The sequence below is a fragment of the Diabrotica virgifera genome, chromosome 9, assembly GCF_917563875.1.
Source record: "Diabrotica virgifera virgifera chromosome 9, PGI_DIABVI_V3a".
In the NCBI taxonomy this organism is placed as follows: domain Eukaryota; kingdom Metazoa; phylum Arthropoda; class Insecta; order Coleoptera; family Chrysomelidae; genus Diabrotica; species Diabrotica virgifera.
Window position 1 is genome coordinate 30683190 of NC_065451.1, and position 19037 is coordinate 30702226.

Genomic DNA, 19037 nt, shown 5'->3' on the forward strand with positions numbered 1-19037 from the left:
ATAGTCTAAGAGCTAGAGCCGAAAAATCATCGTCATAAGTAATATGGAGTTTGGCATGTGAAATGTGTCTTGTATATTGATAATTATGACCCCTTTCAGGCTGACACCTCAGTGGGTGCAGGAAGTAGCAATAAGGGATGAAAGGGGAAAGTTAGTGCAGTCATTAAAGGTTTTCACCTCCTATTTTGTTAAACCTCCATCGATTTGCATGAAAATTGGTGACTAGTTAGAGCATACCTCAAGAAACAAAACTGATTTGGTGCCAACTTGCACTTTTGCCCTGGGGGTGCATACTACCCCTTCTCGAGGGTGAAAACTATTTTATTAAAAATAACCCCACAAATCGATAGAGGGACAAGTTTTAAGTAAAGTTTGTTATATCATGTTGTTAAAATAGATCAAAGATTTGAATTTTTCGTAAAGAAAATGCATGGTGTAAAGCGGTTTTTCATAAATAACTCAAAAACTATAAGTTTTATTAAAAAAGTTATAATTATCAAAATTGAAGATAATAAAAAACAAAATAGATTTCCTATTCGAAAAACCTTTGAGAATTGATTAAAAGTGAGTTATAGGTGATTGAATGTAATTTTTTTTTCGGCTAGTACTCAAATCTAAGTATTCAAGCTTAAATAACGGGAAAACGTCATATTTTATAAAATATAAAATATTTACTAAACACTTGTCAAAGTACTCAGAAATATGTATCAAATGAGCTCTCGGAGAAGTTGATGCCATAAAAGATTATGCTACAAACATTTTTCAAAGTTTAGGCTCCAAAAATTTGGAGTTTAGAATTGTTTTTTAAATTGTTTAAAGACATTTATGTAAAAGGACCCCGCACAAACCTTATGGAAAATAGGTCCCAGTGGATTTCGTTCATACTTTGGGAAAATACTCTTTGAAGCATCCTGATAAAAAGTTCTCATGGGCACAACTCAATCGTATGAAGGATTTTCAAGATATAGAGGAAAAATAGCCCAAACTCGGAAAATTATAAGATTTACGGGGTATTCCAATTCGGTGAGTTACTTGATATTTGGCAACATGTAGAAGTTTGGATCAAAGAAAAGTGCTAGTAGTCTATGATTTTTTCCTGGCTATCCAATGGCGACCTTCACTTTGACCTTGACCTTCAACGGACGTCATCGTCTAGAGTTTCGAGGGTTTTCGGCATTCAATTGATATAAACAGATTACTCATGGGTTTTTGGGATCGCTAAACACGAATATGCCATCAGAATTACCCTCCGGATGACGTGGTGGCCAGGGCCTCTGCAAGGGTCGTCATCTTCTAGAGTTTCGATGGTTGTCGGCAATTAATTGATGCAAATGAATTACTGGAGTGTTTTTCGAGGTCGCTATACACGAATATGCCAGCAGAACCAGATCTCTATATAGAACCATATTTCCAAGGTCAATGAAAGGGGCTCCTGGAGTTTCGAGGGTCTTTGGTACTACATTAATGCAAACAGATTAGTTATAGGTTTTTGGGGTTGCTGAACACGAATACGTGATCAGCACAGACACAAGAGCATCTTTTGGAGTTTCGGAGGAATCAAATGGATTACTCTTAGATTTTTGGGGTTGCTGAACTAGCCTACACTATCAGATCCGACCCACGAATCACATTGTGCCTACGGCACAATGTGATCACGTATTAGTGTTCAGCAACCCCAAAAACCTATAATTAATCCGTTTGCATCAATGTAGTACCAAAGACGCTCGAAACTCCAGGAGTCCCTTTCATTGACCTTGGAAACCAGGTGCTCCGGGAGTCGGTTCTGGTGGCATATTCGTGTTTAGCGCCCTCAAAAAGCCCTCCAGTAATTCATTTGCATCAATTAAATGCCGAAAACCATCGAAACTCTAGAAGATGACGTCCCTTGCAGTGGCCCTGGCCACCACGTCATCCGGAGGGCAATTCTGATGGCATATTCGTGTTTTGTGATCCCAAAAACCCATGAGTAATCTGTTTATATCAATTTAATGCCTAAAACCCTCGAAACTCTAGACGATGACGTCCGTTGAAGGTCAAGGTCAAAGTGAAGGTCGCCATTGGATAGCCAGGAAAAAATCCTAGACTACTAGTACTTTTTCTTCAGCCAAACTTCTACATGTTGCCAAATAACCAGTAACTCACGGAATTGGAATACCCCGTAAAGGCCGTAAATCTTATAATTTTCCGAGTTTGAACCTCTATATCTTGAAAATCCTTCATACGATTGAGTTGTGCCCATGAGAACTTTTTATCAGGATGAATCAAAGAGTATTTTCCCAAAGTATGAACGAAATCCACTGGGACCTATTTTCCATAAGGTTTGTGCGGGGTCCTTTAGCAAAAATGTATTTGAATATGTCAAATTAATGTACCCATTATTGGGCACCCCCAGTTTATGGACATATTCAGTTTATATTAATAGAAAAAATTTAATTAAACATGAAATAATATAAAAATAATATTTTATTAACATACAATTAATTAATATGTTCTTTTTATCATCCGTAACTTCACGTATGTGCTCTTAAATAGACGCTATTGTATAGGTACTTGCTACTGTCATTTCGGAGTCGGCGTTTGTATTGAATATACAAATATATATATATATATTATATACTCCAAAAAATATAACTGTTTTCAACATGGTAACAGAATACACTTGCGTGCTTAACCCGCCATTACATGCGCTATGAGGAAATCCCTCACCATATTTGTTTATAACCAATGAAATTGTGTAAACTAATACAATAACCTTAAGCACCCAGGAATGCCTTTAGCATGGTTTATGAGAGGGTATGAAAAAGTTATAGAATATTTCAGGCGGCCAGTGTGCCGTTAGGTTTTTATTTAATATTTAGGTAGGTTTAATTAAAATATTATTGTTTGGATTAGGTTAGGAACAGTGGCACACCGAGGGGGGGTTTGGGGGTTAAAATCCCACCCAGAGCATATATAAATATATATAAAAGAAAGTAGGAAAATGTAACTTGTCTTTCACAAATAATACAAAAAACTTTCGGTGCCCAAGCAAACCCCCCTCCCCCCAGAGGAAAATTCTAGGTGCGCCACTGGTTAAGAACCCATTTTTAAAGTTACCTATTCTAATTGGGAAATAAGCCACAATTTAACTTGAAAAATTGATTTTATTGACGTTTCGAAATCCACCTCGGAGGTCGTTATCAAAATACAAAATATTAATAGTTAATTACATAAATGCCACAAAGAAATAGCTTCAGAACAGTTTTTAATTTTAATTTGTATTTTTAGTAAAATGAATTCGCGTAAAGAACGTTAATTTCTTCAGTGGCTTGCTGAAATCGAAAATTAAGAAAATTTCCTTTGGATCTATATTATTCTTACTTTTGTTTTGTTAAATTAATAAAAAAAATTGGTTTACGAGAGTTTCTATAATATGTGAGTAAAACCCATTTTATATTTATACATGTTGACATTCATTCTTCCTCGAAATAAGTCCAATTTATGTAGCTGAGGGCGACGCTCATACACGTGCAACCACGTCACAATAGAAGACGCGTGTAACGGCGGGTTAAAATAAATTGTACGATTGATACAGATAATGCTGTGAAATCAATTAGTGAAAAAACATTGAAAACTACAAAAGAAAAATTAAATATTATTAAAAATTAAAATTTAAATTTAATTATTAAATTATTATCCTAACTACATTCCCGAAATTCCTTTGAAAATTATTCTGTTAACTAATTTATAAATAGCGTATGTTTTAATTGTCACTTTTTCCTAAAAAAATCGAAAGGGTTCTCTTATTTTCATCATCACTTACTTAGCTTTGATGTTATCAACTTCATCTGGAGCTCACTTAATAGGTATTCTTGAGTACTTTGACAAGTGTTTAGTAAGTATGTATATTTTATAAAATGCATCGTTCTCCCGTTCTTTAAGCTTGAATACTCGTACTTAGATTTGAGTACTAGCCGAAAAAAAAAATATTAATTCAATCAACTATTAACTCCATTTTAATTAATTCTAAAAGGTCTTTCACGTAAAGAATCTATTCGATTTTTTATTTTCTTCAATTTTGGTAATAATAACTATTTTATTAAAACTTACAGTTTTTGAATTATTTGTGAAACACCGCTTTACACCATGCATTTGTTTCACGAAAAATTCAAATCTTTGATCTTTAATAACTCAAAATTTAGATTCATATTTAGATTCAGATTTATTTTAATAACATGATAAAACAAATGTTGCTTAAAATTTGTCCCTGTACCGATTTGTGGGGTTATTTTTAATAAAATAGTTTTCACCCCCCGAGAAGGGGTGGTATCCACCCCCAGGGTAAAAGTGCAAGTTGGTACCAAATCAATTTTGTTTGTTGAGGTATGCTCTAACTAGTTACCAATTTTAATGCAAATCGATAAAGGTTTAACAAAATAGGAGGTGAAAACCTTTACTGACTGCACTAACTTTCCCCTTTCATCCCTTATTGCTACTTCCTGTATCCACTGAGGTGTCAGCCTGAAAGGGGTCATAATTGTCAATATACAGTGGACACATTTCACAGAAAAACTCCATAATATTACTTATGACGATGATTTTTCGGCTCTAGCTCTCCGTCTACAAGTCCCTTGTCTGAAGCATGAAATAAATTGCTCACCGAACCGTTTTCTCAGTAAAGCCATGCTTTGACGGGATGTATGGCAGTTGGCGCCATATTTTTGAAACCAAATATCACTTAAACTACGAACTTCAATTTCTGGCACCAAATAGTCCGTTATCATGGCGCGATAACGGTCTTTAGTCGGTCGAAGACATGGACCGACGATGCCAACTTCCCATAAACCACACCAAACTTTTTTCTGAATGTATTGGCAACTCTTGAACCTCTTTGTGTTGGTCATCAACTCAAATAAGGGCATTTTGTTTATTCACGTCCTCATTAAGCCAAAAACGGGCCTGATCGGAAAACATTTTTTTTGCTCTAAGCGCACTAAACACATTCCTCATTGAACGCCTATTTTCGTAACACAGCTAAATAATTTCTAGACGTTGTGCCGAGTTAAGTCTTTCTAGGATGAAATGTCAAACAATACTGAATAAGAAAGCAACTTTAGGTGATACTATTCATGCACGATCTCCCAACAAATCCTCACCAAAAAAGTACCTCTAAATGAATCACCCTTTAGTTTATATAAATAAAGCAGGAAACCCATTAATGCCCATTAATGATGAGCGGTCAGGTCGGTTCGGCTCAGTCCAGCATGCAAACGGAACGGCCGGAATTCTCCGAGGAGAATAAAATCCGTTGAAGTCGAAGGGCCAGTGCGTCATAATTGTTGGTGATAACGTAGTAAGCAAACATAAGTGTTGATTTTTTAATGAAAAGCGCGTTGTTTGTTTTGAAATATGGAAATATAAAATTTGGTTTCGACATTCGAAAATATTTGAGAAATTTTGCATCATCTTTATGCGGGAAAACATGATAATCGTCATATTCTCTTCTTTTTTTTAATATTTCGTGCACCCAAAACCGATATTTCCGTCGTAATTTTGCATTTTCGTCTGTTTCAATCTCAGCACAAATTTCACTTACATACTACTATAACCTCTCCTTTCGATGAGCTCTCCATGGAAAATGATAATTTTGCCGTGCCGTGCCGGCAGTTACAAATGTGTTTTTGGACGTGCCGGCCTGTCCTGTGTCGAGCCGGGCGTTCATAATGGATTTCCTGATTAAGAGTGAATTTTTAATTAACAACAATATTAAGAGTTAACAACAGTAACAACAATTATTAACAACAATATTGAGAGTTACCTAGGTACCGTAGCAAGAAGAATATACATATATAAATTAACAAGGGACATTTATTATTTTGTTTATGGAATTGAGCCACAATTTTTGGTGTAATGAAAATTTCATTTCTCTTCTTCTTCTTTTTGTTTTTGGCATCGCTGCAAGGCGATTACCAGCACGATTTATAGGCGACCTTGACGTGTCTGGCTCTAAGCCATACCAAAATCGCTGACTATGTTCTTGTACGGAAGCTTTTGATGAGGTGTGATGATTATAATTAAATGAGATTAATTGGGTCATGTTAAGTATGATTAACCACCAGATAAGAAGGATGATAAATCAGGCAAAAGAAAAATACTTTGAAGAGAAATGCAAAGAGATCGAGGACCTTCAAAAAAGATATGATCTATTTAATCTACACAAGAAAGTAAAAGAAATGGCAGGGCTAAGAAAACAAAATCTCACTGGTGCACTTCTGGATCGACACGGGATTACTATAACACAGACCGATGAGAAAGTACAACGCTGGGCAGAATACATAGATGAACTGTTCGATGATGAAAGAGGAGACCTGGAAAACATAGAACTTACTTCAGAAGAAATAGGTCCAGATATCACAAAAGAAGAAATAGCACACGCATTAAAAACAATGAAGAACGGAAAAAGCCCTGGTCCTGACATGCTTCCTATCGAACTAATAAAAATTATAGATGAACAGCACATTGATATTCTAGTTATACTTTTGAACCAAATTTATAGCTCAGACGTATTACCCAAAGAATGGTTAACGTCGATCTTTGTTTGTCTCCCCAAAAAGAAAAACGCAAGAGAATGCGCCGATTACCGCACCATCAGCTTGATGTCCCATGTGCTGAAGTTGCTCCTGAAAGTCATCCATAACCGAATATATCATAAATTGGACATATATGATATATATGCGTGAAGCGTGAAGCTCTTTTCTCACTTAATATTCTAATACAAAGGTGCCTAGACGTCAATCAAGACATATATGTCTGTTTTATTGACTATAATAAAGCTTTCGATAAAGTACGACATGAACAATTAATGAATGTCCTGAAATTAAAGAAGATAGACTACAATGACCTCAGGATCATATCTAATTTATACTATAAGCAGCGAGCAAAAGTACGTGTTAACGAACAGTTGTCAGAGGAAATTGAAATTAGACGTGGGGTGAGACAGGGATGCGTATTGTCTCCAGTTCTCTTTAATGCCTACTCCGAAGAGATCCTAAAACAAGCTCTTGAGGGTGAAACAGCTGGAATAAAGGGAACGGAGTTCCCATTAACAATATTAGATATGCGGATGACACTGTCGTCTTAGCCGAAAATATTGAAGATCTTCAGAGACTGGTTAACAGAATAGCGACATATAGCCAAGAATACGGTTTAACAATGAACATCAAGAAGACAAAATTTATGAGAATATCTAAAACTCAAAGAAATAACGAGAATCTCCTCATAAACGGAACCAACTTCGAACAAGTAGACCAATATGCATATCTTGGAACAATGATCAACTCCACAAATGATTACTTCCAGGAGATTGAATAGAAAAGGCTAGAGCGAATTTTAACAAAATGAGAAAAGTGCTCTGCACAAGAGATCTAAGGTTAGAGCTAAGAATAAGGTTGGCTAGGTGCTAAGTTTTCTCGACTCTGTTTTACGGAATGGAAGCTTGGACCTTGAATGCGGCATCAATGAAAAAACTGGAATCATTCGAGATGTGGGTATATAGAAGAATTCTAAAAATATCATGGACAGAACACGTCACAAACAAAGAGGTTCTGAGAAAGGTGAATAAAGAAATGGAAGTCTTAAATACAATTAAAACCAGAAAATTGGAATATCTCGGACATATTACACGTGGAGAGAGATACAACTTGCTCCAACTCATTATGCAGGGAAAGATTCAAGGAAAAAGAAGCATAGGGAGACGCAGAATATTGTGGTTGCGCAACCTGAGAGAATGGTACGGATGTACATCAAACGAACTTTTCAGAGCATCCGTCTCCAAGGTCCGAATAGCTATGATGATTGCCGACCTCCGTCGCGGAGATGGCACTTAAAGGGGAAGAAGTATGACTAAAAATTAAAACATAGATTAAATGACAAATAGCAACATATAACACGAATACATATAAACAGTTGAGCCTTGCAATTTGTAAGCTTATTTTGTTAATTGCTAGAAAACGCATTGCAGATTATAAGCTTATTTGGTTAATTGCAAGAAAACGCATAATTACATTGACTGATTCTTCCGTTAAGGAACTTAGAATATTGTATATAGAGAGCGGTGTTTTGAAGTTCATGGAAATGAATTTTGTGTATATATCAAAATTAGGAATCACATTAATCGGGCATTCAAAAAAGATGTGGTTTAGATCCTCGAGGCGACCACATTCACAAAAAGGATTATCTTTTATATTCATTTTATACAGATGTTGTTTTGTTAAACAATGGCCTGTGCGCATTCTAATGATGGTGGTAGTGTGTCTTCTATTTCTATATGGAAAATTTGAATACCAAGGTTTTGTGGGAAAGAAGTCTTGAATTGTTTTGTATTGCGAAGTCTTCTTCTGGACTAAAGATTTCCATTTTTCTTGGTACTCTTTTGTAATTTTTCCTCTGATGGCTGATAGGGCATCCTGGGAATCCAGTTGTACTTCCATTGGTACATTCAGGTGTCTTCCTATTTTTGCCAGTATGTCAGCCTGGGTGTTACCAAATATATTAGAGTGTCCAGGTATCCAGGAAAGGAGAATTTTGGTGCCATTCTCATTGGCTGAAGATATAAGTTTCTTTGTTTTTAGGGCCCTTATATCTGCTGACGCAGATATGTTACATGTTTTAATATTGGTTATTGCATTGAGCGAATCAGAAAATATAGCTTTCTTTAGATGTTTTGTAGTTGCGACTTCCACCGCTTGATGTATTGCTATACTCTCTGCTTTGCTTATGCTTAGAGCTCTAAGAAATTATATTCAATACTCGGGATGCATATCCCAAAACCTACCCTTTCTTTGTTTTTTGAGGCATCAGTATATATAAAGGTATGGTATTTCCCATATTGTTCAGTAGTCATAAGAAATTTTTCTTTAATCATCGGGTCATATTTTTTGATATTACAATTTAGAATTGGAAGTGGATTCATTAGTGTATCATAGTCTAATTCATAGCATGGAAAATTTGCGCTTTTGTATATTTTTTTAAAATATGGAAAAAAATATTCTAATGCCGAAACTAAGTATGGAACATTATGCCTTGTATAAAAATTAGGTTTGTTTGTGAGTCTTTTACGTATTTCAATTAGAAGTAAGATTATGGGATGATTCTCAATAATGATGATTTTACTTAAAAATTTAGAGGCTAACAATAATCTTCTATGTTCTAGATCCATTTGGGCAGACTCTGCCAAAATTGCCAAATTTGGTGTAGACTTCATGCACCCCAAACATATCTTAAGTCCCTCAAAAAATACTGCATTGAGTTTGTTGTTGCATTTTTGTGATATTGGGTTGAATAGGAAGGAACCATAATCGAGGTGAGATCTGATCAAAAACCATTAGGAGTGTTCGTGGGTCAGCTCCCCACCAGACTCTACATATTGCACGTAGGATGTTAATATTTTTCTTTGGCTTGAGTATAATATTGTCAACATGTAAGTCCCATGATAGATGCTTATGAAAAATTATGCCTAGAAATTTCACTTCATTTTTTAGAGGAATGGTTGTGTTGTTGATTTTGATTTCTGTTAGATTATCTCTTCGCCTACCCTTTGTGAACCATACAGCTTCACATTTGTCTTTGGACAAGGACAAATAATGTTCTGCAAGCCAGTGTAATGTGTTTTCCAATTCTTTGTTTATTTTACTTACCATGCTTTGGATATCATATCCCTTAATATACAAAACCAAGTCGTCTGCATATCCACATATTTTAACTTCATTATTGATAATACAAAACAGTTCTGCTATTTAAATATTAAACAAAATGGTACTTAAGGGAGAACCTTGAGGTAGCCCCTTAGTTGCCATGAAAGGTCCCAAAAAGTCACCATCATTAGATCTTGAATATAAAAGCCTGTTCTGTAAAATTAGTTCTGAAAACTAAGTTCTGAAAAACTGTTCTGAAAACTAATAAACTAAAAAGACATTGGGAAACGCTTCATAGTGAGTACATTAACAAACCCCGAGAATTCTTTGAGTTAAAATTAAAATGGCGTGAAAAGCAAAAATTAGTTTTAATAAAAACTTTGACTGTGAATGAAATAGCTTTACTTGCCTCTTATAAAGTCTAATATTAAATAGCCAGATCTAAAAAGCCTAACACTATTGGTGAAGATCGTATATTACCAACTGCAATCAAAATTGTAGAAACTGTGTTTGGAGATAATTTTGCTAAAAAATTGGAGTTTATACCTCTATCAAATGATACTGTTGCCCGCCGAATTGGTGATATAGCTGAATATGTACAGGATCAGCTAATAATAATAATAATAATAATAATAGCGTTTATTGTCCAACAGAATCCATTTACAGGACAAAATATTACATAAATAAAAAATTAAATAAAATATTAGTAATTCATAGGTATCGATAATAACAAAAATTTTACAAAACTAAATTTGAATCTAAAGAAATAAATTATTAATCACCTAGGTAGATCTTGGCCATAGAAATCAGTTGCTTTAAACTGCAGTTAAATATATCGCAGTAAATACTTAAGGCATTATAATAGCTGCACATGACGAATAGAGGAGAATTTAACATAAGGTTAGTTCTAGCTTGTGTATTTCTGAACGTAATCGAATTTCTTACTGGATAAGACGGAACGTTAAAATTTATTTGTCGAAGGATATCAGGGCTGTCAATGAGATTATGTAGTAGCTTGTACAGGAATACCAGGGAGGCATTAATTCGTCTAGATTCTAATGACACTACGTCCAAACCGCTACATAACTCATTATTGCTGATACCCCTCGTAGGATATATACCATTAATTTTATAAAACAAAAATTTTAAAAATTTTCGCTGAACCCGTTCTATAATTTGGATGTGTACATCATAAAACGGTGACCAAATGATAGAGGCATATTCCAGTTTACAGCGTACAAAAGTGTAAAACAGTAATTTAATGGCCTTAGTATTAGTGAGATTTCCACTATTTCTAATTATAAATCCATAAGATTTAAGTGCTTCTCTAACCTTTACATTAACATGTTCAACAAAAGTGAGTTTGTGATCAAATATAACTCCAAGGTCTTTAATTTTAGTCAAACGTTCCAGTTCATTGCCATCAATAATATAAGGATGGTATATAGTAGACTGTTTCCTGGAATAACTAACCACCTTGCACTTATTGGCATTAAGATTCAGATGATTTTCCTTACACCATTCATGTACGAGATTCAGTTCACTCTGCAGAAAATGACAATCGTTAAGGTCGCTTATCAATGAATAAATCTTTAAGTCATCAGCATAACATAAACATGGTGCAGAAATAGATTCACACAGATCGTTAATAAATAACAAGAACAATAATGGACCTAGATTAGAACCTTGTGGAACCCCTGAAGAAGCAAGGTACTTTGCCGATTTGTAACCATTGTAAGAAACAAACTGCGTTCTATTTGATAAGTAAGACCTCATAAAAGTAACAGCATCCTCAGAAAGACCAAAGTGGTATAATTTAGAAAGCAATACTCCGTGGTGAATTCTATCGAACGCCTTCGAAAAATCGGTATAGACGACGTCAACTTGACTTCTATTATCTAGGGCCTCTGAAATATATTGTGTGACCACTAATAAGTTTGTTACAGTGGACCGACTGGAGACAAAACCATGTTGGTATTGAGACAGCTGATTACGAGTTCTTGAATAAATACGATTATACAAAATTATTTCAAAAACCTTCGACAGATTGCAAATTATGGAAATTGGTCTATAGTTTTCTACCTGATCCCTTTCACCAGTTTTGAATACTGGGCACACTTTTGACTCCTTCCAGAGACTTGGATATTCTTTATTGAGAAGACATAAATTAAAAATTTTTAATAGTGGCACAGTTAAGGCACCTATGCAATCCTTAACCAGAAAAGATGGTATATTGTCAGGTCCACACGTCATTTTGTCTTTCAATTTCTTACTAGCAGAAATTATCTCAGATTCTACAATAGGATAAAAATTTAAGTAATCTGCGTTACTGATGAAGAGTTAGCTTTATAATTAATATCAGATGACAGAAAAACACTATTAAAAAATTCTGCAAAAACATTCACAATATTTTGTGGTTCGGAGGTAGTAATGCCAATATATTTCATTACACCAGGAATTCTTGAACTATTATTTTTCGCATTAACATACGACCAAAACTTCTTGGGATTGATGGATAGAGATATTTGAATGTTATCGACATACACATTGTATGCCAAACTGATTTTTGATTTGACAAGGTGTCTTAACCGTTGAAACTCAAGCAAATCACAATGATTTTTGAATCTTTTAAATTTTTTTCGAAACTATGCTTTTAATTTGATGTTCTGAATGATGTCAGCATCAAACCAGGGTGGATATTTATGACAAAAATTTTTATAAACTGGAATATACGTATTAAACAAAGAAAACATTTTATCATAAAAATTACTTAAAATTACGTTAACGTCACTAGTAGTATCCAGAAAATTCCAATCCGTTTCGTACAGTTCTCGATATAAAGCAGGAAAATTTGCTTTTTTAAAGTTGTAAGTTATTTGCTCAGAACCATACCTAAATATAGGCTCTTTAACAAATATATCCGTAAATGTAATTTGAAGAGCTGGGTGATGAGAGTCTTCATAGAGCAAAGGTGAGTCATCATGCTTCACTTCACAACTGAAATGCGATAAGACTAAATCTAGCAGTCTACCCAAATGATTAACAACATTGTTAAATTGTCTAAGTCCAGTAGAGCCCGTAAAACTTAAAACTACAGAAGTTTGGAAATCAGATATATCATTATCAATGAACTTTGGAACATTAAAATCGCCTAGTAATATGGAGTTATTATATAAATAATCAAGTTGCCCTAAGCAATCGAAAAAATATTCAAAGTCAACTAAACTTAACCTATCCGGTAAATAACAACTGTATAAAAATGTTTGTAACCAATCTGGCACTTGACAATGATTAGATCAATTAATGGAAATTGAGCATCGAAAGCCGCAATATCCAATATTTCGGATTTTATGAAGTCTTTTACCGCAAGCACTACACCACCACCCTTCACCTTATCCACCACATGGAATTTTCGGTCCTTTCTATATACTACATAATTATTCGGAAAGAGTTCCATGCTCGAAACATCACCGTGCAACCACGTTTCACTTAATGCTATGATGTCGAATTCACAATCACTAATGTTAGCATTAAATAATGCAACTTTGCTATTTAGACCACGTACATTTTGATAGTAACATGTAAGTTCAACGTGTTGGGATTTACTTGATTTGGAACTGCTGGACACGTTTAGTTTAAAGAGCCATCAGTATTACTGACTAGAGTAGGTCTGCCCCTTACATACTTAATCGTCAAATTCTGTTCTCCATGATCTGTTCGCCGTTTCAGTTCTGTCCGAAGTTTATTCATGTATTCTCTCTGCCGAGGTGTTTTATCATCAGAGATTGAAATGGTAGAGAAAGTAGATGTGGCTAATTTATTCTTGGCACGCAAAAAGGACTTAGCCTGTGCGGGTGTGGAAAAGGTCACTTTGATTGGACGAGCCTTATTTGAACGTTTACCAATTCTGTGCACATGTCTTGAAGAAATCGGATTTACGGAAATCGGAAGAAATCAGGAAGTTGCGTGAAAAGCTGTTTTCGATTCAGCATGATGAGGCATCAGTAGCAATAAATATGCTCATTTTATTGTCTACGTTCGATTTTGTGATGGCAGATCAGTAGTAGAACTACTTTTCTGCAAACCAATACAATTGATAGCAAAGTCGCCTGCATTATTTGCTATGTTAAATGATTATATAAATGAAGCAAAAATAGAGACACTGTATGATCAACAGAGAAGCTCTGGCTTGAATATTGTGCTAACTACGGTTGTAACAATAGTTAATTATCTACATAAAATGAGACCTTTGAAAACTAGAATCTTTTCTGTACTTTGCAAAGACATGGATGCGGTACATTCAGCATTATTATTTCATTGTGAGGCAAGGCAAGCTGGTTATTACGTGGGAAATTTTTACAACGTGTTTTGAAGACATGAAATCGCCATTATTCTAGAAGAAGAAAAGAGGCCGCAAGCCAAGATGTTTCACGATGGTTTATTTTTGTTGAAATTGAGTTACTTGGTTGATATACTCGAGAAACTAAATATTTTGAACTTACAACTTCCAGGGGCCAATACACATATGTTTGATACGAATGATAAAGTTAACGCTTTCTGTAGAAAATTGAAATTGTGGAGCAGAAATTTAAAACAAAAAACCTAGAAATATTTGAAAATGTGGATGAATGTTTGAAAACTTACCAGGTTGAAGAACAACGCGTGAAAGTTGTTTTTGTAACCATTGAAAATCATTTAGCAATGCTGACAAAAAATTTTAAAAGATACTTTTTTGCCGACGACCAATTAATACGTACCTAATAGTTATGAGTGGGTCGGGAATCCGTTTCAAATTACACCCGAAGAGTTCTCTTCTGCAGAAGAAGAAACCTTCATAGACTTCACAACAAATGATGGGTAAATGATGAGTTTTCTGCACTGAAAACCAGAGCGTTCCGTATACTATTACCGTTTTCACCATCCTACCTTTGCGAAACAGGATTTTCCGCGATGGCTGATATAGATCGCAGCTAAATTTAGAGAAAGAACTGAGAGCGTCTATTTCTAATATTACACCCTGTTTCGATAAGCTTTGCTCTGTAAAACAGGCCCAAGGAAGTCACTAATTTACATTAAACTTGTTGATTTAGTATTCAGTGCTCATAACTATGTATAGCTCCTTGTTCATGGGTATTTTATTTTTTTGTTTGTCAGAATTTTGTTTTGCTTTGATTTTAGTAAATTAGTCAATGTTTTAGGTGTTTTTTTTTATATTTCCACGCCCCCCCCCCCCCGCGCGCCCCACAGGTTGAGAATCACTGGCCTAGAGAAATTAAAATAATAAGTATGTTGTTATTCCTGACTGAATATGTTCAAAGCCGTGATTGATTTATAAAATGGTAGTCAAGACCGCTGGCTAACATAAACAACCAGAAACTCATTTTCTGCAAAAATTGACACAGCACCTTCTTTGCCTGTACCCTTCAATTATAATTTGACGTTTGCAATATAAAAGTTGTTGTGTAGAGTGGGGACTTACATATTAGGCGAGCGGCGCATTCCCAAAAAGTACTTCAGTTGTCGATTGATTACACATACAATGCCGATTTTTGGAAAATCTCTGATAATAAAAAAAAGATACAGAACAACAGCCGAACAAAGGTTTTTGAAGTTATACTTCTCTTCATAATACTGCGCGCATGCGCACACAGACAGTATGACGTTTAGTTGCTAAATCTTTCTAGTTATGTATAAATATATCAGTGCAAGAAAAGGTGTGAAAAGAATATATTAGTGTTTTTAGTAAATATATTTATTATAATTTTTGTGTCTTTGGATTTGTCTTCCTCAGGAGTAAGATGAGTATTATTAAAACATTTTATTGTATATTTATTATACTTTCACCTTGTCTGTTTGTTGCCGTGAATTGTCATTAGGTACGTCCGAACCGATGCAGACACAGTCGTCGTAGCGTATTTGGTATAGCATTCGGCCAGAGATCGAGAGGTCTTGAGTTCGAATCCAGTTCAATCCTATACTTTTTTTATTTTTTTTGGAAAGCGGTAAGCACAAAATTAGTTTGGTGTTTAAAATAATTAAAACAAACTGTTTAAAGTATATTTATTTTTAAGAAATCATATAATAGAAGTATAACTTCTTACGTGCGTACAAAGTACACACATTCTTTTCTTTTTATTAGGTTAACCGCTGAACTGCCCCTTGAAAAATAATAAGCAAACAAATCTTTGCCTGAGCTAAGTTCTGAAACTGTTTTTTGTGGCATGTTAAATTTAGTATTTTGTTTATGGGATTAAGCTACAATTCTTGGTGTAATGAAAAATTATATTTTTTATATGAAGTATTGTTTGATGTTCTGATTTCAACTCCGAAAATCCTCACAACCTGAGTAGAAATCGAAACGTCAAACAATAGTTCATTTAAGAAATGAAATTTTCATTACACCAAAAATGGTGGCTCAATTCCACAATCGGAATTCTAAATGCCCATTGTTATATTATATTCTTCTTGCTACAGTATTTACTGTTGTTAACTCTTAAGTCGACTTTACACTACGTCTATTCGGTAGGTTTACACCGGTCAAGGATTAAGAAAGAAATGAACGAATTGACTGGTCCGATGTAGTTTGACTATTTACACATTTACACATTTGACATGGGTGCAGTCATTTTTTATTTGAAGGGGTTCTATATAAATCAAATAATTTTAAATTTTAGGTGTTGTATAGCCTCAGAAGCCTAAACGATATAATTTCATGATTCTTTATAACAGCTCATTACCCGTAGCAAAAAATCAATATATCTAATATTAATTGTTGCATGAATATCGATATAATAAAAATAAAACAAATTATAACTTATAAAAGGTAGAAGGCTAAACGTTGCTGTATTGTTGATGTCTTAATTTAATCTCTAAAATGGTTTTATATAAAGTCACAATCAATTTAAGTGATATATTAAAGCGGCAGCAATGCAGCCTACAGGCAATAAGTTGGATGTTTTCAAATTAAACTCAATTGACGCGTGTAAAAAGCATTTATAATTATGACATTGTAAATTAATTTTAGCTTGATTTATTCTTTTATCAGATCGCATGTTTTCTATGTTAGTTATGTATATTTTATAGTTTATATGATTTTTATTTTTAAATTATGATATTTTGCCATAAATGTCATACTCGTGACGTCATCCATATGGGCGTGATGAAGTAATCGATGATTTTTTTTAAATGAGAATAGTTGTCGTGTGCTAGCTCATTTGAAAGATCATTCAATTCTCTATTTATTAATATAAATATTTACATAATTGTTTATACAGGGTGCCCAAAACATTTTTTTAATTTAAATTATTTGACAAAAGAAAAAAGAATTTATATAATTTATTTAATTCAAAATAAATTTTATTGCTGTTATAAATCAGTAAAAAATGTTTATATCACACATAAACATTGCTTTTAGCTTAAATTAAATGTTCAAACTTCCTAAGAGGCAGGTGGCTGGTAGGAGCTGGCGTGGACATTGAATTTAATCGAAAAGAAATGTTTATTTTTGAAATAAACATTTTTTCTCTTTCTGGGCAACAGTAAAATGTATTTTGAATTAAATAAACTACATACATTCTTCTTATTTTTTGTCAAATAATTTAATTTTAAAATTTTTGTTGGACACCCTGTACAAATAATTGTGTAAATGTTTTTATTACTAAATAGAGAATTTAATGACCTTTCAAATGAGCTATCACTCGACCCCTATTTTCATTTAAAAAAAATCATCGATTACGTCATCACGCCCAGATAGATGACGACACTAATATGTTATGTATGCCAAAATATCATAATTTAAAAACAAAAATCGACCTGTTTCAGGATTTTCCCTAATGTAATCGGTTTACGAAATAACAAATTTATTCCTTTTATTTGCACCACACTGTATAGGGGAAAGGAGGGCAAGATGGAAGGATAGGGCAAGATGGAAATTACCTATAAAACCCGAACTGCGCAATGAAGCGCCCAGATCCACACTCACACAGATGCAGGCGAACATCTTCCATTTACAAACGACGGCTCAGTCAGTTCAGATCAGCTAATGAGTGTACACGCTTCTTTCTTATTTTCGCAGTTAAACATTACGCAATTATTGAATTTTTGTGATACGATTATTTAAACAAGGTCTATAATATTATTATTATGCATTATTTATACAAAGTATCTATTAGGTACAGGTTATCTGAATTGATATTTAAATAAGAGAAATAATAAAACATTTTTAAAATATTGATATTATTATTGGAAAGGGGCATATGGGCAAGATGGAAAATTGCAGCTTAGGGCAAGTTGGAAGATAATAGTTGGGCAAAAATAAAAGCAAGGAAATGGGAACCTGCGAGAATAAAAGAAAAGGTAAAGGAAAAGGGACAAAAACAGAAAAAGTTAAAAATATTGTACATTTAGAACAGTCTTTACAAAATGATGTGTTCTGTGTATGTGGTGAACATTATGTGGAACCGCCCACAGAGGACTGGGTACAATGTCCTGTTTGTAATGGTTGGGCACATGAATTGTGTACCGACACAGAAGATGGCAGTTTTATGTGTGTAAACTGTAAGATGTAGTGCTTTCCTCTACATTCCATCTTGCCCGAACAAGATTTCCATCCTGCCCTCAGGGTAAGGGCAAGCTGGAATTTTTGACATTATTTTTTAATTACTCATAAAAAAAATTCCACTTATTATTAATAATATTTAATGGCTGACTTTTGTAACTGTATAAGGTCTCTTTCAAGAATGAATAAAATGAAAGTTTTGTATTACGTTTTATTTTTTTACACATTATAAAGTTAAGCCTTCCGTCTTGCCCTCCCTTCCCCTATACGAGTATATGCAAAATTTACTGAATGCATTAACATTATTTAGTGGCGGCTGCATATCGAAATAACTACTCTGTGATAGACCACATAACGAATTAGCTACTCTGTGGTAGACCGCATATTGGATGGTAGACCGCATATCGAATCGGCACTAATCTATATATTTTTTCGTATTTAAAATATTACTTGCGGGTAAAACCTAATTGTTCTTTTAGTCAAAGAAATCTCTTCACATCCGTTCGGAAAAATATAATAGGTGTTTTTCATAATCTTACTCCTAAGTTAGTATTAAATTTTTGCTAAGTGCAAAGTATTTCTAACAAGGGTGCATTGTATTTTATTATCCATCTTATTATTTTACCTTAAGTTATCTTGTTTATTAAATTTTAATCAAAAAATTACTAAAAATTTTATAATTATATAGATATTGACCCTCTACGCACCCTAGGTCTACGCTTATGTTACTGGTATACCTAAAATATTACAATCGACCTGCCGATTCGTTTGTTTCTTCATTAATCCCTAACCGTTGTAAGTCAACCGAA